We start from the raw sequence: 18,442 nt of genomic DNA, 5'->3' as shown, positions 1-18,442 counted from the left end.
TCTGTATAAATAGTGCTGGGAAGCAACCAGAACACCTCTAGTTGCACCGCGCTACTATGAATGGGGCATAGAGGAGATCGGTATTACGTATTGTAATAATTTGTGCTGGCAAGAAAGCAATCAGAACCATTCGTGTGCACGGCAGTCCCATGAATTTGAGGTAGAGGAGGAAAGTAATAATACTTTATAAGAAACTGTGCTGGGAAAAAATCAACCAAAGCCATTCTTGTTGAACGGGTCATAATGTATGGCAATATAAATTGTTCGGAAACAATTGTTCTTAGAAGAAAGCAACCAGAACCATTCGTGTTGAACGTCACTACTACGGACGTAATCTAGTGCAGAACAGTAAAAATGGTGTTGTAATTATTGTGCTGGAAGAATGTAATCACAATCAGTCGTGTTATACAGCGCTATTATTAGCGGCACGTAGAGAATGACAGTAAAATTGGTGTTGTAATAAATTGTGCTGGAAAGAAGACAATCAGCATCACGTGTTTTATACGACGCTACTATGAACGGAATATGGTGGAGGACGGTAAATTAGTACTGTAATAAAATTGCGCTGGGATGAATTGTACTGTACTGGAATCACTTGTGTTATAGAGGACTACTATGAACTAGAAATGAAGGCGTACAGTAAGAGTGATGCAGTAACGGGAAAGTATCTGAAGAATGGGACTGGTATCACTTGCGTAATGTACGGGATGTAGAATGGCACGATGGCATTGGGAAGTATTTGGGAGGACCATTAGCACGAGATGTGTGATACGATACATGTGAACGGATTGCAGATGAACACATTGGGATTTGCACAGTTATGTTATTATTCTCAGAAGATTGGGAACAGCGTCACAAGTGTGGAGCGACACTAATATGAATTGAATACAGAAGAGCTTCTTGAGAATTGTGCAGAGTTGCAAAAGTTATGAGATGAATGATATCAAGATCAGTTACATGATACCCTAGAAAAAAATTGATACGCCATATGTGGGAATATATAAGAACTTAAAGACATTGGTGCAGTATTGAGAATATGCTGGAAGAAGAGATTAATAGGTTGATGAATTCGACCCTCAAATATGAAGAGATTATCTGAGATGTCCAGTCAAGTTGCCTTGCGAACGGAGAAAGTTTCAAGGTAGGGGGAGAATTAATATTCAACATATATTTTATACAGGGTGGAAGTGAAATAACCTTGCAGTTTTCCAGAGCGAATAACTCATGTTGTATGTAACAAAAAACCATATTGGTAGAAATTTAAAAGTTTTTTTTTTTTTTTCAAAAAAAGTTTTTTCCCCTCTCGAATGTCTAGCAATCTCTTATTCGGTAACTATTGAACGTAGGATCATGATTTTTGTCCATATTGATAGGGAACTTAATAAACAACAATTTATCCACCTGGCGTGTTTCAATAACGTGCACGGTTTTCGTGTAAATTTAATTTTAAAAACCTCTAAATTCTACCAATTGCACGATGCGAGCAAGTGACAACGACTTGGCAGAGAGCACCTCACCTACCAACACACCAAGTTCATTGACCTCTTACATCTGTGTCACGAGTAGAGTCTGTTAGCGACGATGTTGCCGGACTGTTGAAACTTCAAACTTAATTTTCTTATTAACCGTGCATTTCATCACAAAACGTAATTTACAGATGTGTGAAAATTGTTAGAATAATCTTAATTTTAAAGGTTTTTTAATAGTTCCTTCACAAATATTCATTGAATTGATGAATATTGGTATATATTACTATACTCGTGTAGGATATATTTACTACTAACAATGCCGGAAAGCATTGTTGTACATTGGTATTTTTCTTATTTTACAATTGTTATGGGAATTCAGAAATTATTATATTATGTTGGCGGAATTGGAAACATAAAAAATTATATGCACAAAACAGATGTATACGTTCATTTGAACCTTCACAACAATGTAAACGCAAAGAACAATTTGTTTAAAGCATTTCTTAATTAATTTTTGATGTTTCCAATCCCGCCAACATAATATAATAATTTCTGAATTCCCATAACAATTGGTAATAAGAAAAATACCAATGTACAACAATGCTTTCCGGCATTGTTAGTAGTAAATATATCCTACATCAGTATAGTAATATTATAAACCAATATTCATCAATTCAATGAATATTTGTGAAGGAACTATTAAAAATCCTTTAAAATTAAGATTATTCTAATAATTTTCACACCTCTGTAAGTTTTCTATTCATTTACGTGTACCGTACCGTCCCTTTCAATCTTCAACGTTATTTCACTTCCACCCTGTATATTGGTATACAGTTGAGTAGTTTACAGATGATTTTGGTTTACCCTGCGATTAAATTATTTCTAGTGGCCGAATTGGAAAAAATTACTGCCGGTATGCACAGACATGTCTTGTGATACAACTAGTTTGGGAATTTCTTAAATAAGGCATTGCTCCTAGGCGTGAACTAAATACATACATCACGCGTTGTACTACTGTACCCATGTCTATGAGAGGGTACAGAGTATGACGACACTATTTGTTAGCATAATTGATTGTGTGATCAGCTTCACTAAATAGCAGTCAATTTTAAATATTTACTACCGGTATGCTTTTTGGTATCTTATTTTACTTCCGCTATGCCATACCGGCTGATACCGACCCAATTCGGCCACTGATAATATAGTAATTAAATCGTTATATTTATACTAGTATATTAATAATAATAATAATAATAATAATAATAATAATAATAATAATAATTATTATTATTATTATTATTATTATTATGATTATGTCTCGTGACCAGAATATTGTACGAAATGGAATTATAAAAATTGGAGATTTATCCTTCGAAGAGGTGAAAAAATTCAAATATCTTGGAGCAACAGTAACAAATATAAATGACACTCGGGAGGAAATTAAACGCAGAATAAATCTGGGAAATGCCTGTTATTATTCGGTTGAGAAGCTTTTGTCATCTAGTCTGCTGTCAAAAAATCTGAAAGTTAGAATTTATAAAACAGTTATATTACCGGTTGTTCTTCATGGTTGTGAAACTTGAACTCTCACTCTGAGAGAGGAACATAGGTTAAGGGTGTTTGAGAATAAGGTGCTTAGGAAAATATTTGGGGCTAAGCGGGATGAAGTTACAGGAGAATGGAGAAAGTTACACAACACAGAACTGCACGCATTGTATTCTTCACCTGACATAATTAAGAACATTAAATCCAGACGTTTGAGATGGGCAGGGCATGTAGCACGTATGGGCGAATCCAGAAATGCATATAGAGTGTTAGTTGGGAGACCGTAGGGAAAAAGACTTTTACGGAGGCCGAGACGTAGATGGGAGGATAATATTAAAATGGATTTGAGGGAGGTGGGGTACGATGATAGAGACTGGATTAATCTTGCACAGGATAGGGACCGATAGCGGACTTATGTGAGGGCGGCAATGAACCTTCGGGTTCCATAAAAGCCATTTGTAAGTAAGTAATTATTATTTTTATTATTATTATTATTATTTATTATTATTATTATTATTATTATTATTATTATTATTATTATTATTATTATTATACATTTTCGTTCTCTTTCTACAATTCAAAGGACGTGTTAGCCCAAAAGATATAGACTAGGAGTGTGAAAGTAAATAAAATTTACCATTTTGAGAGAAATAACATTTGTTGAAGCCCGATTCACTTGAGAGTGATATACTTTAGTTCGAATGGTGCAAGAAGTTCATAATAATATGTTGTGCCAATTTTCACGGTAGCCTTGTAGTTTCTAGCATCATTGAATATTCTGAATATTATAAACACTACAGGTTTTAAGGGGTAAGAGCCATTATTCTAACTGATAATTATTCATGTCATAAGGAAAAAAAAATGTCCCCACAAATTTTTTTTAATTGAAATATTTAACTAATTATTTATTAAAGTTCACAGTATTAGACGTTTGGTAATGTTACTGGATTTGGAGGAGGGGTTTACAAGTACTCAGTATGCCTCAAGCGGTACAGACATCCGGTACAAATCAGAATGATTCTCTGCTCTAATGCAGAGGCGGACCAGGACAACTGTTGTCTAGATAAAACGAGAAGCAAATACAAACTTTCAATCTAATTAATAGAACATTAAGCTAAATTCACATTTTATTTAACAATATTGCTCCATTTTTATTGTACCTCTAAAAATAAACCATAATATTTTACTGCACAAAATCACACGAACTTTTTTTTCTAATGCAAAATCTTAATATCTCCCGCTTCCGTAAAGCAGTATCATTTTTAAATAAATTTCTGGTTGTGAGGTTTTCGAAACGGGGTAAGAGACTCCCAGTTTATAATAATCGTTGAGAAACTACTGTAAAATGTATGATTTGAGGCTTTCTCGGCGTTGGTTCGCTAATATGTTTTCGCGGGATATCAGCCGAGTTAAGATTTTGGAATGCTCCAAGCTTTCGACTGCTATCTCTGCAGCCATCTTCTGGGAAGTGATGTCCGAACAGAAAGTCGAAAGGTAATATAGATGTTAGGCTGTCTCAGGTGATCAAGCTGGAGAGAAACAACTTTAACAGAGACAGTGGACTCCAGCTCAGTCAGGCATGGACACCGGCCTTGGACCAACTTAGGCCCTCTTACAATCAAGGTCATGAAGATCACGGACCGAGGACGGCAACCGATTCCAACCGGCGGAACAGGGCTCGCCGCCCGCCAAACTTCACACAGGAATCCCGGGAGGGGCGGAACTTACGAGGAATGACAATTCCCGTCCCCTGATTGGCCGATCCGCCAACCAATCCCGTTTCACCTGAGACAGCCTAACATCTATATTACCTTTCGACTTTCTGTTCGGACATCACTTCCCTGAAGATGGCTGCAGAGATAGCAGTCGAAAGCTTGGAGCATTCCAAAATCTTAACTCGGCTGATATCCCGCGAAAACATGTTAGCGACTACTGTAAAAGTTCGTATACGTTAGGTAACATTCTTTGCGAAAAACGTTGGCGGTACATCTTTCTTGCCGCACTTGAATTACCACGACTTTCTCTATGAATTAATAACATATGATATTCCTGAACTGTGAATGATATTGTAAGATGATACACTTAAAATAACATTGTGTCTACCGAATACCTGTACTGAACTGTCATCCGCTCGGCAGGAAGCCTATGGACAAGGAGCTTGAACTCACCTGAGCTGTACGTCTGTGCTGCATGGATCCAGCTGAGCAGGTTATCAGTTACCGCGTCTCTCACGCCAGAATATTAACAATCGTAAGCATGCATTATTATTTAATTTCACGAAAACTTAATAGAACACACAAATATTTATTTCAACTAATATTAACTCTGCTAGATGTACAGCTGTCGAAAGAAAAAGTGACCCCTATGTAAGTTCCCTTCGGGTATCTTTGCTAGAATTCGGAGACAGGCGATGTTACAAGTTGTTGGACCACGATGCCTGCTATATACAGTTATAATTAAAGTGTTGTATACACTACACTTGTAGAGTAATGGTAGGGTTGCGGGCTGGTATTCGTAAGGTCGTGCGTTCGAATACCAACGAGTGATGTTCATTTTTTTGTTTTTAAAATATGGAGAAAATACAATTGCTGCTGTCTCTTTTACGACTGTTTTAGTAGGCCTAATTAACATCACGTTCATGAATGCTTTATGTCATCACTTAATCATTATTTATTATGATATTATGGCTGCAAATGGACAAAGAGAAAGACAAATTTTATACTCAACAAAAACATCTTTCGTGACATAAACAAAACAATCATACTGGTGTCTGCCTTATTAAACGTTAAAAAACCAAACCAAAAGCCAGAATTGAATATTTAGTCCATCTTCCTCTAATCTCGATCATATTTTGCAGTCGAGTAGACATGTCCTGGACGAGCTTCCACATCATCAGGACGTCTTGGAGGGGGATTGGGCCAATTTTTCCGCATATGATAGTATAATTTAATAATATAAGAATTTGTATTATTAAACTTTTGTGAAAAAATGAATCTCTAACAGGAATGTGATGTATGTATTTAACTTAGAGGACGCCGCCACAGTTCATTGTTACCGGTAGCAGCTATTGTTGTTGTAATGTCGAAAATGCAACAATGAGTTTCTTAAAAATTTCCTTCTTTTATTTTGTATATAAATGGATAAATACATAAGTAAATAATTAAAGAAAATAAAAACAAATCCAATATTGAAATAAGTATGTGTAAACAATGTTCGCTTCAGTTAGGAAAACAGATTTTTTCCTTAATAAAATAACACTGTAGAAAGACTTGCTGAAGTGTGCAAACGCTGTTACATTACTAAATGAAAACAGGTGCGTCTCTAACGACCTTAAAACATGCATTCGTATTATTTTCTCTTTGCGTTAGATATATTCTGATACTGAGTATCATACATTAAGTAGTTTGCAGCAGAGCCTTATTTTTATATGGGAAAATGGTAAAATTTGTACCCATAGTTAGGCCTACTACATTTAGTAATGTCTCAGAATACCTGATTTGGTATATAACTCAACTTCGTCAAAAACTGCATTAAGCACATTTTGAACAGGATCCTGTGACATTAGTGACTTTGGGCTTATTCATTCTGTGTTTCACACTTCCAAGAACAAATAGAACTTCCTTGTGCTGTCAGAATAATTGACAGAAATATAGTAGACTAATACTCAGAGTGAAAACCTTTTAAGGAACTCCACTGACAGACCTCTTTATCTTCAACCTTTACGAAAGGAAACTTAAAATATTTGAAGACTGGACTTAAAAAAGGTTGTAGGCTAGGCACGAAAGACACAAACCGTGTAAAACGGAGCTTTTTTGTGCGGCTAGTGATGTAATATAATATATGTTGTACATCTATGAGAAAATCTAGGCTCTAAATATAATTACAATGAGACATATGTCTTCCCCAGTGAATTGAGCCTTTTATGTCCAGTCTTAATTTCAGAATTTACAACGGGAATATAACATGAAATATAAAGTAGTAGTCGTAAATAAAAGGGTACTATTAATTAATTATGTTTCAGATTTTGAAGGTTTACTCAGATGTGCAGACAACAAATGGGCCTACCTGCATTCTTAGCAGCGTGCGGTGTTCATCGGTGTCTGACTTGGAGCTCATAACTGCTGATCAAGATCATCGGTATTCGTCACTTATTCAAATGTTAATGTATTGTTAAATCTGTATTGTTGATCTTACATCATATTTTAATGCATATTTTCAATAAATTAACTTTTGTAATCCTTTGACCACATTCTTTTTATTATTATAAGATTATTATTATTATTATTATTATTATTATTATTATTATTATTATTATTATTTCTACCTCTGAGATTTTGGCGGATATGTACACTTAACGGCAAAAATAATGGGCCGACTCTTGGTCGATAGAAATGTGAAGTTCTATCGCGCGGTTCACTCGTGTAAACGTAACGCAGTGCAAGGCATTGCTGTGGTGTCTCTTCATTGAAAGTCATCCGTCTATAATGTAGTAAACCTTAGGAGCAGTGTGTGGCCCAGTGGTAAGAAGTCTGACATCCGTACCAGAGGTTGTGAGTTCGCCTCCCGGGACGATAAAATTGTTATTTTTTTTTTTTTAATTTTAACTTTTACTTAATTAATTTGTTTAAATGTGAAATGGCATTTGTTAACAAACTTCGTTACGCCTGCCTTGTAAAAATATTATTGCCCATCACCTGCGGGCTATTAATAGGCGAGACCTGGCCTGTATAAACAAAAATACTTGTCTCACATCCTAAAAAATCGGACGCATATCAAACAGAAATAAATAATTAAATTAACAAAAACAAATAATTTTTTAATATATTAACAAAACAAGGCCTGTGGTGGGGACTAGTATCTCGTCCACAAACCACCTGCGTCAACAACTGCCCTCATTCTGCGCGGCATGGAGTCCACAAGATTATGGAACAGGTCTAAATTCTTGGCCAAATCCTCCCACGCATCTAGAACTCTGTCACACAATTCCTCAGGTGTCCGAACGGGTGGTTGTTCTACCCAATTAGAGCATAGGATCCTTTTGACTGCAGCCCACAAATTTTGAATCGGATTCATATCCGGTGAATTTGGAGGCCAGTCGATTGGATTGACATCACGCCTCCTCGTAAACGATCTTTGAATCCGGTTGGCGGTGTGTATCGGATGATTATCCTGCTGGAAGAAAAGTGTTCTTTCTGGATATTGTTTTCGGGCGGAAGGGATCATTATATTTGCCAAAATGTGTTCGTAGACTTCTGCCGTAAACCGTCCGTGGATGCGTTTCAGAAGTCCTGCCCCACCGTATGACATCCACCCCCAACACGCGATCCTCACACAACCCGACTTGTTAATAATTCGTCTCACGAAGCGTTCAACGTATCGGTGGCCATTCATAGAATAAACTAGGGCAGTACTATCGTTGCTATTGGAGACAATTACTCGTCGGAGAAAATGGCATTTCTTCAATCGAAGTCCTGTCGGAGAGTAGCATACGCAGAATAAGCTATGCGAACCAGGGCAATGAGTTATTGTTTCTGTGCTATCTTCAAGCGTAACGACGAGACAACGTTGTATTAACTGATATCAGTATTGCTTGAAAGAAAGAGGGAGGTTTATTATTTATTAGAGATTGGGCATATTCTAAGAGATATCGCCACATAATTATAGTTTTGCGAGACACATGTGATGGCAAATTTGTAATTAAAAAAAGAAGATTGGGGGAGATTCGAACCTTGAGTTACTACTATCAACTTGTTCAGTAGACCAATTCCGTAACGACTTACGCTACTGTGACTATTATTATCAGTTCGGCATAATACGTGGTTTTCCTATTCATGTTCGCTCCGGTTGATTTTGTATTTATCAATTTTATTATTATTTCACTCTTCAAGGGCCCCGATGTATCTACAATCAACCTGCCATTCGATTTTATTACATATTTTAGACTCTTAAACAAAATACAGCAAATTTAGATGGTTTAATTATGTGTTACCTAGTGAAATATGGCTTTGACGAGACGGGCATGCGCAATGTTATGTCTCGGGAACTTAGAAATTGTCTGTCGGCCCATTCTTTTTGCCGCTAAGTGTACATTAATATTGCCGTTTATAGTGAACCCTCGCTTCGGTTACAGTGAACCTAAACATTGAAGTTACAAGAGTCTATCCTAGCAAATTTTTATTTGAAGTCAGACCTTTGCCTTTTGTTCTCAGAAACATTTACATTATGACAAACAAATGTAGACTGGACTGGCAGACTTGCTAGATAGAATGACTTACTTGATACACTGACTTGCTAGATTCAATGACTTATTATGCTGAATGGTTTACTAGACCAAATATTATTTTCTTACACAGCTAGTCTCATTCATTGACAAGAGTCACACTGAGCGACTAAAGAGCTGTAGCTACTAGACCGAACGACCTACTACACTAACTTACTGATGTTGCTTATTATATTTTCCCCTGAGAGACTGACTTACTAGACTGACTAGGGTTACCAAACTTGCGTACTTATCAGTACATTGCACAGCCAGTAAAATATTGTCCTATGTCGAAAATCACATATTACGATGCCTCAAACTAGCAAGCTGTCTCGTTCGCGCAGGCGCATAGTGCACTTCTTCCCTACCACTGTCCGCCTACTGCTATGCACTGTGGACTAGAACGGTACAGCTCAGTTCTAATAACAGTTGAGAAGGCTGCATAGGGAGGGTACATCTTGAATACATTGTCAAGAGGTCAACTTTTCAGATAATATGACTATACCTGGGTATCGGAGCCTAGGTGGGCCCCCTCCGTTAACTCTACTACTTCCCCTCTCCAGGCAGCTTCTTAGTTTGAGGCATCTGTACTTCCGTAAATTATTTCCAACGCTGTTTTACTAGTTGCAGGCATGAAATTCTAATAATAAAATAGTAAATACAGGACAACCTCTATTATCCGTGGTAATGAAGGGGGTGGACTGAACGTTTAATCGAAAAATCGGATAATCCGTAAATAAAAGATTTTCTTAAATTAAACTACAATTTCGTAATTTCCTCCGTGGTGTTGTGTTTAACATGCTAGATAATGAATCAGAACTTCAGCGATTTAAGTATCGTTGTCAACGACGGGTTTTAAGGACCAAGGATGATGGCTGTCTGCAGAAAGATGGGAAAAGTAGAACTCTCTGTTGTAGATGTACGTACTCGTACTTTGTACAATTTTATTCTTGTATTTTTTAAAATGGATAGGGCTCAGTTCTAACGCCAATCTCGTATTCTGATGCGAAATGAGCCACAGTTTCTTCTGAAATTTCTCAAGTATTTATTTATTTATTTTTTCGTTAATTAGCACAACACGTTTTCTTTTAACATCCGTGAAAGACATTTTGCATAGAAGTATAATCTTTTTTTTTTTTTTTTTTTTTTTTTTTTTTTTTTTTTTTTTTTTCATGGAGTGCAGTTTAATAGAAAGGACTTTGCCGACAGGCCTTCTACTGCCCCCTACTGATTGGTTGTCATAAATAAATGTCTTCCTTACTGTGACGGAAATCTTGTCTTCTTCTGTCAGTAACCAATCACAACCCTTGTTCAGAAGAATTGACAGGCTCCCGTCAAATCCACGTGGAGGTAGAGTTGCTGCATCTTTTCCGAATTCCAAGAATCCCGTCAGTCTCATTTCGAGGGTCACCAGGATTGTGGCAACTGTGCAATGTTGGGACGAGGGGACAGGATGGAATTGCCAGAGATGTTTGTGTGGGAAGTCATAAATCTGTAAGTGGGTGTTCAAAGAAGCCATAGAACTGCACTCCTTGAAATAAAATAGAGTATACACAGTACGACCACTCGAATAGTAAGGATAAAGTCTGAATGGTACATGGGTTGAAAATTCTTGGGGTAATTTCTTTGAAAGCATGTAGTAACTATTTTAGAAGTTGGGGGGGAAACACCCCCTCCCACAAGTAACTTCCTGTTGCCAGTAACAAAAGCATTCCTATTACATACTGTGTAAGGGTAAAAGCTTGTAATTATCAATAACCCTCTGCAGAACAAATATGTAGGCCTACTAACATAACGTACAGTACTTCATTTGTTCTCTGCAATAAAAAAATAAGCTAGAGAAAGACAGTCGGATAATCCGCCAATCGGTTAATAGGGTGACGGATAATCGGGGTTCTACTGTAATTACACTGAACAACAAGAATTTTGCTCCGACTTATAACAATATGTCCCTTATGGTTTGGGGTGCGCTGTATCCGAAAATGCATCTCTTTTCTTCGTATCACATAAGGTTTTTAATATATACAGTAGCGTGCAAATTAATCCGAACACGACATATTTTTACATTTTCTGTCATTATTGGCCTCACAGCTGCTCATACCGCTTTAATTGACATCTGTAGTACGTGTAATTCCATTGTTGAAGGCCTGTCATTATTTTTTTTATAATATGTGACATTTTGCCTGTCGTTTTGTACTTATAAGCATTTCAGTTGTGTTGAAGACTTAATACTGCAATCCTGTGTACATTCTGTCGTCTTCACAAATGGATATAACTCCACGAAAACGGTCTAGAATTATAACATTAGCAGAGCATTCTTCTATGACACAGAGGCAAATTGCTGCAGAATGTCACATCGGTTTGACTACTGTTAATTCGATCATAAAACGATAGAGGGAGACTGGATCCATCACACCCCAGAAAAAAGGAAACTGTGGCCGGAAAAGGAATACTTCACCTGCAGATGATCGTTTAATTGTCAGGAAAAGTAAATTAAATCTTAGACTAACTGCTGTCGACTTAACTCGCGAGTTAATGGCTACCAATGGGGCGAATATTCACGTCACAACAGTGCGGCGTAGGCTTTTGGAAGCTGGACGAAGGGCTCGTAAGCCTATTAAGAAGCAACTGCTAACCCCTGTTACATGCAAAAAACGCTTAATGTGGGCAAAATTACATCAACACTGGACAGTGAATGACTGGAAGAATGTACTTTTTTCCGATGAGTCTCATTTCGAGGTCCACGGCCACCGTGTTTCTTACGTACGGAAAGGATCCGAAAAAATAACAGCAGCTTATCTCCAACAAGCACCCAAATACCCCCCTAAAGTAATGTTTTGAGGTTGTTTTACACATGAAAGGCCTGGAGCATTAATACCTATCAAGGGAATGATGAATTCTGACAAATATATTCACTTATTGGAAACCAGAATCTTACCCCAGCTGCAAAAATCATTTCCGGATGGCAGAGGTGTGTTCCAACAAGACCAGGCACCATGCCATACGTCTCGAAAAACTACAGAATTCTTCAACAAGAAGAAAATTCAGGTACTCCCCTGGCCAGGCAACTCACCCGACATCAACCCCATTGAGAACTTGTGGTCAATTTGCAAAAGAAGAATGCAAAAAATGGATTGTTCTACAAAGGAGAAGATGATTTCTGCCCTCATTGGTGTATGGTTTCGCGATGAAGAAATGAATATTTGTGGGAAATTAGTGGAATCCATGCCAAATCGTCTCAGAGCTGTTATTAGGAACAAGGGAGGCCATATAGATTACTGAGGTATGTCTTAGATTCTTTTTTTATCCCCTTTGAGTGTTTTTGCATAAGTAATTACGTTGTTCGGATTAATTTGCACGCTACTGTACTACAATTTCACTTTTCGATGAGCACTCTCACAGCATACATCTGCTCTGGCGCGAGTTGGGAGGTTGTAAACCAAAACAAAAGCTTATGCATTTTATGAGTTTATAACTTATTTTCGGTTTCTTATGGTTTTTATTTTTATTTTATTGGGTTATTTTACGACGCTGGATCAACATCTAGGTTATTTAGCGTCTGAATGAAATGAAGGTGATAATGCCGGTGAAATGAGTCCGGGGTCCAGCACCGAAAGTTACCCAGCATTTGCTCGTGTTGGGTTGAGGGAAAACCCCGGAAAAAATCTCAACCAGGTAACTTGCCCCGACCGGGATTCGAACCCGGGCCACCTGGTTTCGCAGCCAGACGCGCTGACCGTTACTCCACAGGTGTGGACGGTTTCTTATGGTTGTTGGCATGTTATTTTGTACTTCTAATAAATAAACAGGTATTAGTCCCTTCAATTCAGTAAATTTGGTAACAGTTCAAAGTGAGGTCTACGCAATGAACAAACAAGGGTGTGGTTTTCAGTATTTGAAAGAAAAGTTTACCGTTTGAGTGAAGGAAAATTAAAAGATGGCATTTTCATCGGCCCACAAATTCACAAAGTTATGGCCGATTCCTTGTTTGAGGAAAAGCTTTCCGTTACAGAAAAAAATGGCATGGAGCGTTTTCAAAGATGTTTGCTCAAATTTCCTTGGAAATTCTAGGGCAGACAACTACATAGAACTTGTTGTGGAAATCATGTCAAGTGCATATGAGAAACTGGAGTGTAATATGTCTCTTAAAATACACTTTTTACATTCTCATTTTGATTTCTTTTCTCCTGACATTGGAGCGGTAAGCGATGAGCATGGGAAAATATTTCATCAAGAAATATCTGAAATGGAAAGGCGATATGAAGGAAGTTCATCATCCAGCATGCTTGCATACTATTGTTGGTTCCTTGTAAAAGACAGTCCCGGGTCTAGTTATAAAGAGAAGTCATCCAGAAAATTCTTTTAAATGTAAGTTCAAATTTCGAGATTTTTCTCATTATCGCACGAAATATTTTGATTGTTGTTGAGTTTTAAACTATGTAACATCATTTTTGTATCCAGTACACATTTTTAAAGTATTATGAGGCATTTTGAATCCCTAGTGTGTTTAATTTTACCAGTAACAGTGAAAAATAAAAAAAAATAAAAAATAAAAATTAAAAAAAACAAGAAGTTTTTTCATAAATAAATTAAATTCATTTTCCCCAGAAATTAGTACGTGATGGGGCAATTTGGATTTTAAATTCAGATTTAGGGCACACATATTAGTAATATTCACCTATTTTTATTTCGGAGCAAGACAAAAAGTACAAATTTGTTGTTCAGTGTTATCAAAGGTTTTGGTACCGGTACTTTTATTAAAATATTTTTATAGCAATATTTTACTGGGAGTACGAAATGTCCTTATGTTGAAGTTTGTCCTGTAGTCTAGCTGAAAATGGGTCAACGAGACGAGTAGATATTTTAGCGAACAATGCTGACACTAAACAGGGCATCATTGTGGACCCCACGATACGTTTTGAAGTAGAATGTCATCAGTCAGCCGAGGTCCACTTTGAGAAGAAGTCGATCTATGAGCCTACAGTCAACTATTTCAAGGTGAAATATGCCTTAATTCACGTTGAGGTATTCGGCTTGCTCATAGGTGCTGGAGGAACTATACCAGCTTTTTTCGAAGAATTTCGACGGCAGTTTGCTCTGCCAACATCTCTGAGGGATGACATTGTGATAACTGTGTTAAAAAATCCTGCCAAATCCTAATTAATCACATGGTGCCACATTAATAGCAATTGTAATTTTTCACACCCTTTTCTTAGTTTCCCTTCTTTAAAATTTAATACCTGTGTTTACATAGATATAATTTTTTGACGATATACAGAGTCCGTAAGGGCTACCCTCAATGGGGGGTAGTTTACTATTATTATTATTATTATTATTATTATTATTATTATTATTATTATTATTTAATAATAATAATAATAATAATAAAATTGTAATCATAAAATAATTCAGTATATAACAATAAAATTATTATTATTATTGTTATTATTATTATTATTATTATTATTATTATCATCATCATCATTTCTTTCCTTCCTTTCCCCTTTTTTGTTCTCTTTATCGGCCGATGAATTTATTCTCATAGCCTTTTTATTGTGAATTTTATTTAATATTCGTATTTCTTTTCTTTTTATTATTATTTTATTACATTCCATTTTGTTATATTCTACCTTACGTTTTCCATATTAACCATTTGCACTAAATGAATTGCTTTTACTATATTCAATGTATTTTACTTTCTTTTCTTATTATTTTCATGTTGTTTAGTGTCGATTTTATTATGCTATTATTATTATTATTATTATTATTATTATTATTATTATTATTATTATTATTATTTGTAATATGTTAGTATTCTGTTCTTTAACTTTTTGTTAAATTTTAACTGCATGTGTACTTTGTGACCTGGTAGAGTGTAAGAGAAGGCCCTATGGCCTTAACTCTGCCAGTATAAATAAAGAATTATTATTATTATTATTATTATTATTATTATTATTATTATTATTTGTAATATGTTAGTATTCTGTTCTTTAACTTTTTGTTAAATTTTAACTGCTTGTATACTTTGTGACCTGGTAGAGTGTAAGAGAAGGCCCTATGGCCTTAACTCTGCCAGTATAAATAAAGAATTATTATTATTATTATTATAAATTTATTATTATTATTATTTGTAATATGTTAGTATTCTGTTCTTTAACTTTTTGTTAAATTTTAACTGCTTGTATACTTTGTGACCTGGTAGAGTGTAAGAGAAGGCCCTATGGCCTTAACTCTGCCAGTATAAATAAAGAATTATTATTATTATTATTATAAATTTATTATTATTATTATTTGTAATATGTTAGTATTCTGTTCTTTAACTTTTTGTTAAATTTTAACTGCTTGTATACTTTGTGACCTGGTAGAGTGTAAGAGAAGGCCCTATGGCCTTAACTCTGCCAGTATAAATAAAGAATTATTATTATTATTATTATTATTATTATTATTATTAATATTATTATTTGTAATATGTTAGTATTCTGTTCTTTAACTTTTTGTTAAATTTTAACTGCTTGTATACTTTGTGATCTGGTAGAGTGTAAGAGAGGCCCTATGGCCTTAACTCTGCCAGTATAAATAAAGAATTATTATTATTATTATTATTATTATTATTATTATAAATTTATTATTATTATTATTATTATTATTATTATTATTATTATTATTATTATTATTATTATTTGTAATATGTTAGTTTTCTGTTCTTTAACTTTTTGTTAAATTTTGACTGCTTGTATACTTTGTGACCTGGTAGAGTGTAAGAGAAGGCCCTATGGTCTTAACTCTGCCAGTATAAATAAAGAATTATTATTATTATTATTATTATTATTATTATTATTATTATTCACATCGCGAACTATCGTTACGTCAGTTAGGCTACTAATGTGTCCACATTTAAGCTTCCGAAATTATGGAAACCCCAAGACTGACTATCCGATTATCAGACTGTCTGGTCGTTTATTAACTCTCACTGACACTTAATTCTCTCTCCAATTGACTGACTGTGTACATCTCCGTTCTTCTGCGTACACGCTTTTCTGCTGAACGAATTCTATTTATATTGGTTTCTATAACATGTTTAATGTACTGTCGTTCCAAAAGCTACGTTGTTACAGCTGAATGTTTTACGCCGAACTAGTGCAAGTGAATCAACTCAAGTGTTCAGACAGCTTTGTTCTTGTTTGTTATTAAACCAGAATGGGATCCCCAGAATGTATGAAACTGAGGCGAAGAAATAAGTTCTGGGAATGCAAGATAACTGGGCTCTTTGTAGTAGCAGAAAAATGTATACTTACAGTTTGTTTGTGTACTCTGAGGTAAAAAAAGACCCGTCAGCACTGCATCACATTTCCCGCACACTCAGACACACTGGACTAGTTCACGGCGGCACTGTCTCTTGGCAACTGCCGGGCCGGCGAGCGGAGCGACTGAGCGAGTAATGCACGCCAAGGACGTGTCTATTGTTACTCCCCCCCTCCTGGTAGGGGGACGAAGTTCAAAATTCTGAAGTTCGTCTGCGAAGTACTTTGTTTCTTATGCAACCCTCCATTCTATCTCTTCACCATGACCGATGTGTGCTTTACCAAGGTCTATCTCCTCAACTTGAGATGTAACTATAAGAATAATAAATAAATGGCAGTTTCGAATACTCTCGAAAGAGTTTTATGGGTTATAATGAACACTATTTGCATGTGTGGAACGTCACTGACCTATAAGGTGGTATAACACTAAATAGGGATGAGAGAGCAAACGTTTAAATCAGGGATGAGCACAATGTATCTCAGCGCGGGCACTGTATACATTACCCCTTGATTTCTCCCTCCACAAATATTCTACCTGTCAGCGTGTACGTACAGCAAGCAGAGGCTGAGCTCGGTAGCGTTCTAATCAGGGGTGTGTAAAGTGGTGAAATATGGCGAATAAATAGGGATACCCTAAACTAGCAGCAACAGATAGCGTGCGTGTACTCTGAGGGATGCGCTTTGAGTGTGCATTTGTTTTCCGGTTTTTCCGATATATAAACATTGAGGATTTACATAGTGTATCAGTACATTAAATACTCTTAAAAAAACTCAAAATGCCAAATTTTTGTTCTGCTCCAATATGTAAAAACCAGGAAAAGCCTTTTGTCTTCATTCAAGTTCCGAAATATTCTGAATATATGCTTTAAACCTTAAAAAAATGTAACTAATTAAATTGTGCCTTGAAAGAGTTAAGCTATGAAACAAAAATAACTATTTCAAGTAAGGAATTATTGCTGGCTACAGTTTCATTTAGGAACAGGGAAAATAAAAATTTAAAAAAAAACTATATGCAACCTCGACAGCAAACTATGTTCGCTTACATTATATTCATACTTCTAGGAGTCTCCGAAGTTTACGCCAGCATTTTACGCCTGCTGTAAACTCTCGATTAACTGGGATGTTTATTATCTAGATCGATCCGTAGTGGAACCCATTTCGTGAATAATGTTTTTAATGTACTCTACCCTAATTATTAAAACCATTTTTTAACTTCAAATTTTCAAAATCATCCTACACAGTATTCAAAACTGCATGTCCTTAACCTACAAAACGCACGACTAATCGTGATACTATTGCGATCATATTATATCATCCTATTAAAAATTGCATTTGATCTTTCTGCAACTACAGAAAAAAATACAAGGAATTCAATCTCGATAGTCTCTTCCCTATAAAAAGAAACACATTGGTGGCTGCATATCCTGTTTTTAGCGTACGGTTCTTAAATATTAATGATTAAAGAGGGCAATATTCATCTTCGATATAGTTCGTATATTTTTATTCGTGCACCTCGTTCTCAAAGTTCTCGTTTAGGTTCATGAATATTCAATTTACTCGTAACTATATTCTGCATACTGCAGATTTCCCCACCCATCTCGGGGAATCGCTCAATATTATTATATACCGGTACAGGTTTACGTTAGTATTTATTGTAAATTAAATTAAATTATGAGGTAAGAAAATATTTAATTATATTAAATTATACTAGGTTATACAAAATAATTGTAAATATAATTTTGACACGCACAAAAACCAACAAGCGGGAAAACGTAATCAATAGCGTATGACATAACATTGCCCTACAACATGTTGCGCCGCATGGAACGCTCCTGCCATCTAGCGGTAAAACTTCGCATAAGATATCC

General features: G+C 35.8%; 1 protein-coding gene and 1 long non-coding RNA gene across 3 annotated transcripts in view; one reads left to right on the top strand and one right to left on the bottom strand.

The window, feature by feature from the left end:
* Positions 1 to 18,442, bottom strand: part of LOC138709470 (1-acyl-sn-glycerol-3-phosphate acyltransferase alpha-like) — a 133,987-nt gene that overhangs the window by 69,144 nt on the left and 46,401 nt on the right. Inside the window, exon 1 of one of the 2 annotated variants that reach the window (XM_069840256.1) lies at positions 16,569 to 16,726. The exons of the other annotated variant lie outside the window; for it this stretch is intronic. The gene's annotated coding sequence lies outside the window, so the exon portion shown is untranslated. Of the gene's footprint in view, positions 1 to 16,568; positions 16,727 to 18,442 lie in introns of those variants that run through there. 2 annotated transcript variants of the gene reach the window in all.
* Positions 11 to 7,199, top strand: LOC138708645 (uncharacterized). The gene is made up of 3 exons (XR_011334748.1): positions 11 to 1,141; positions 5,153 to 5,264; positions 7,036 to 7,199. It is a non-coding gene; the product is annotated as an uncharacterized lncRNA (long non-coding RNA).

This window comes from Periplaneta americana, chromosome 11 (assembly GCF_040183065.1).
Source record: "Periplaneta americana isolate PAMFEO1 chromosome 11, P.americana_PAMFEO1_priV1, whole genome shotgun sequence".
Lineage (NCBI taxonomy): Eukaryota > Metazoa > Arthropoda > Insecta > Blattodea > Blattidae > Periplaneta > Periplaneta americana.
This window is presented reverse-complemented; position numbering and strand designations above follow the sequence as displayed.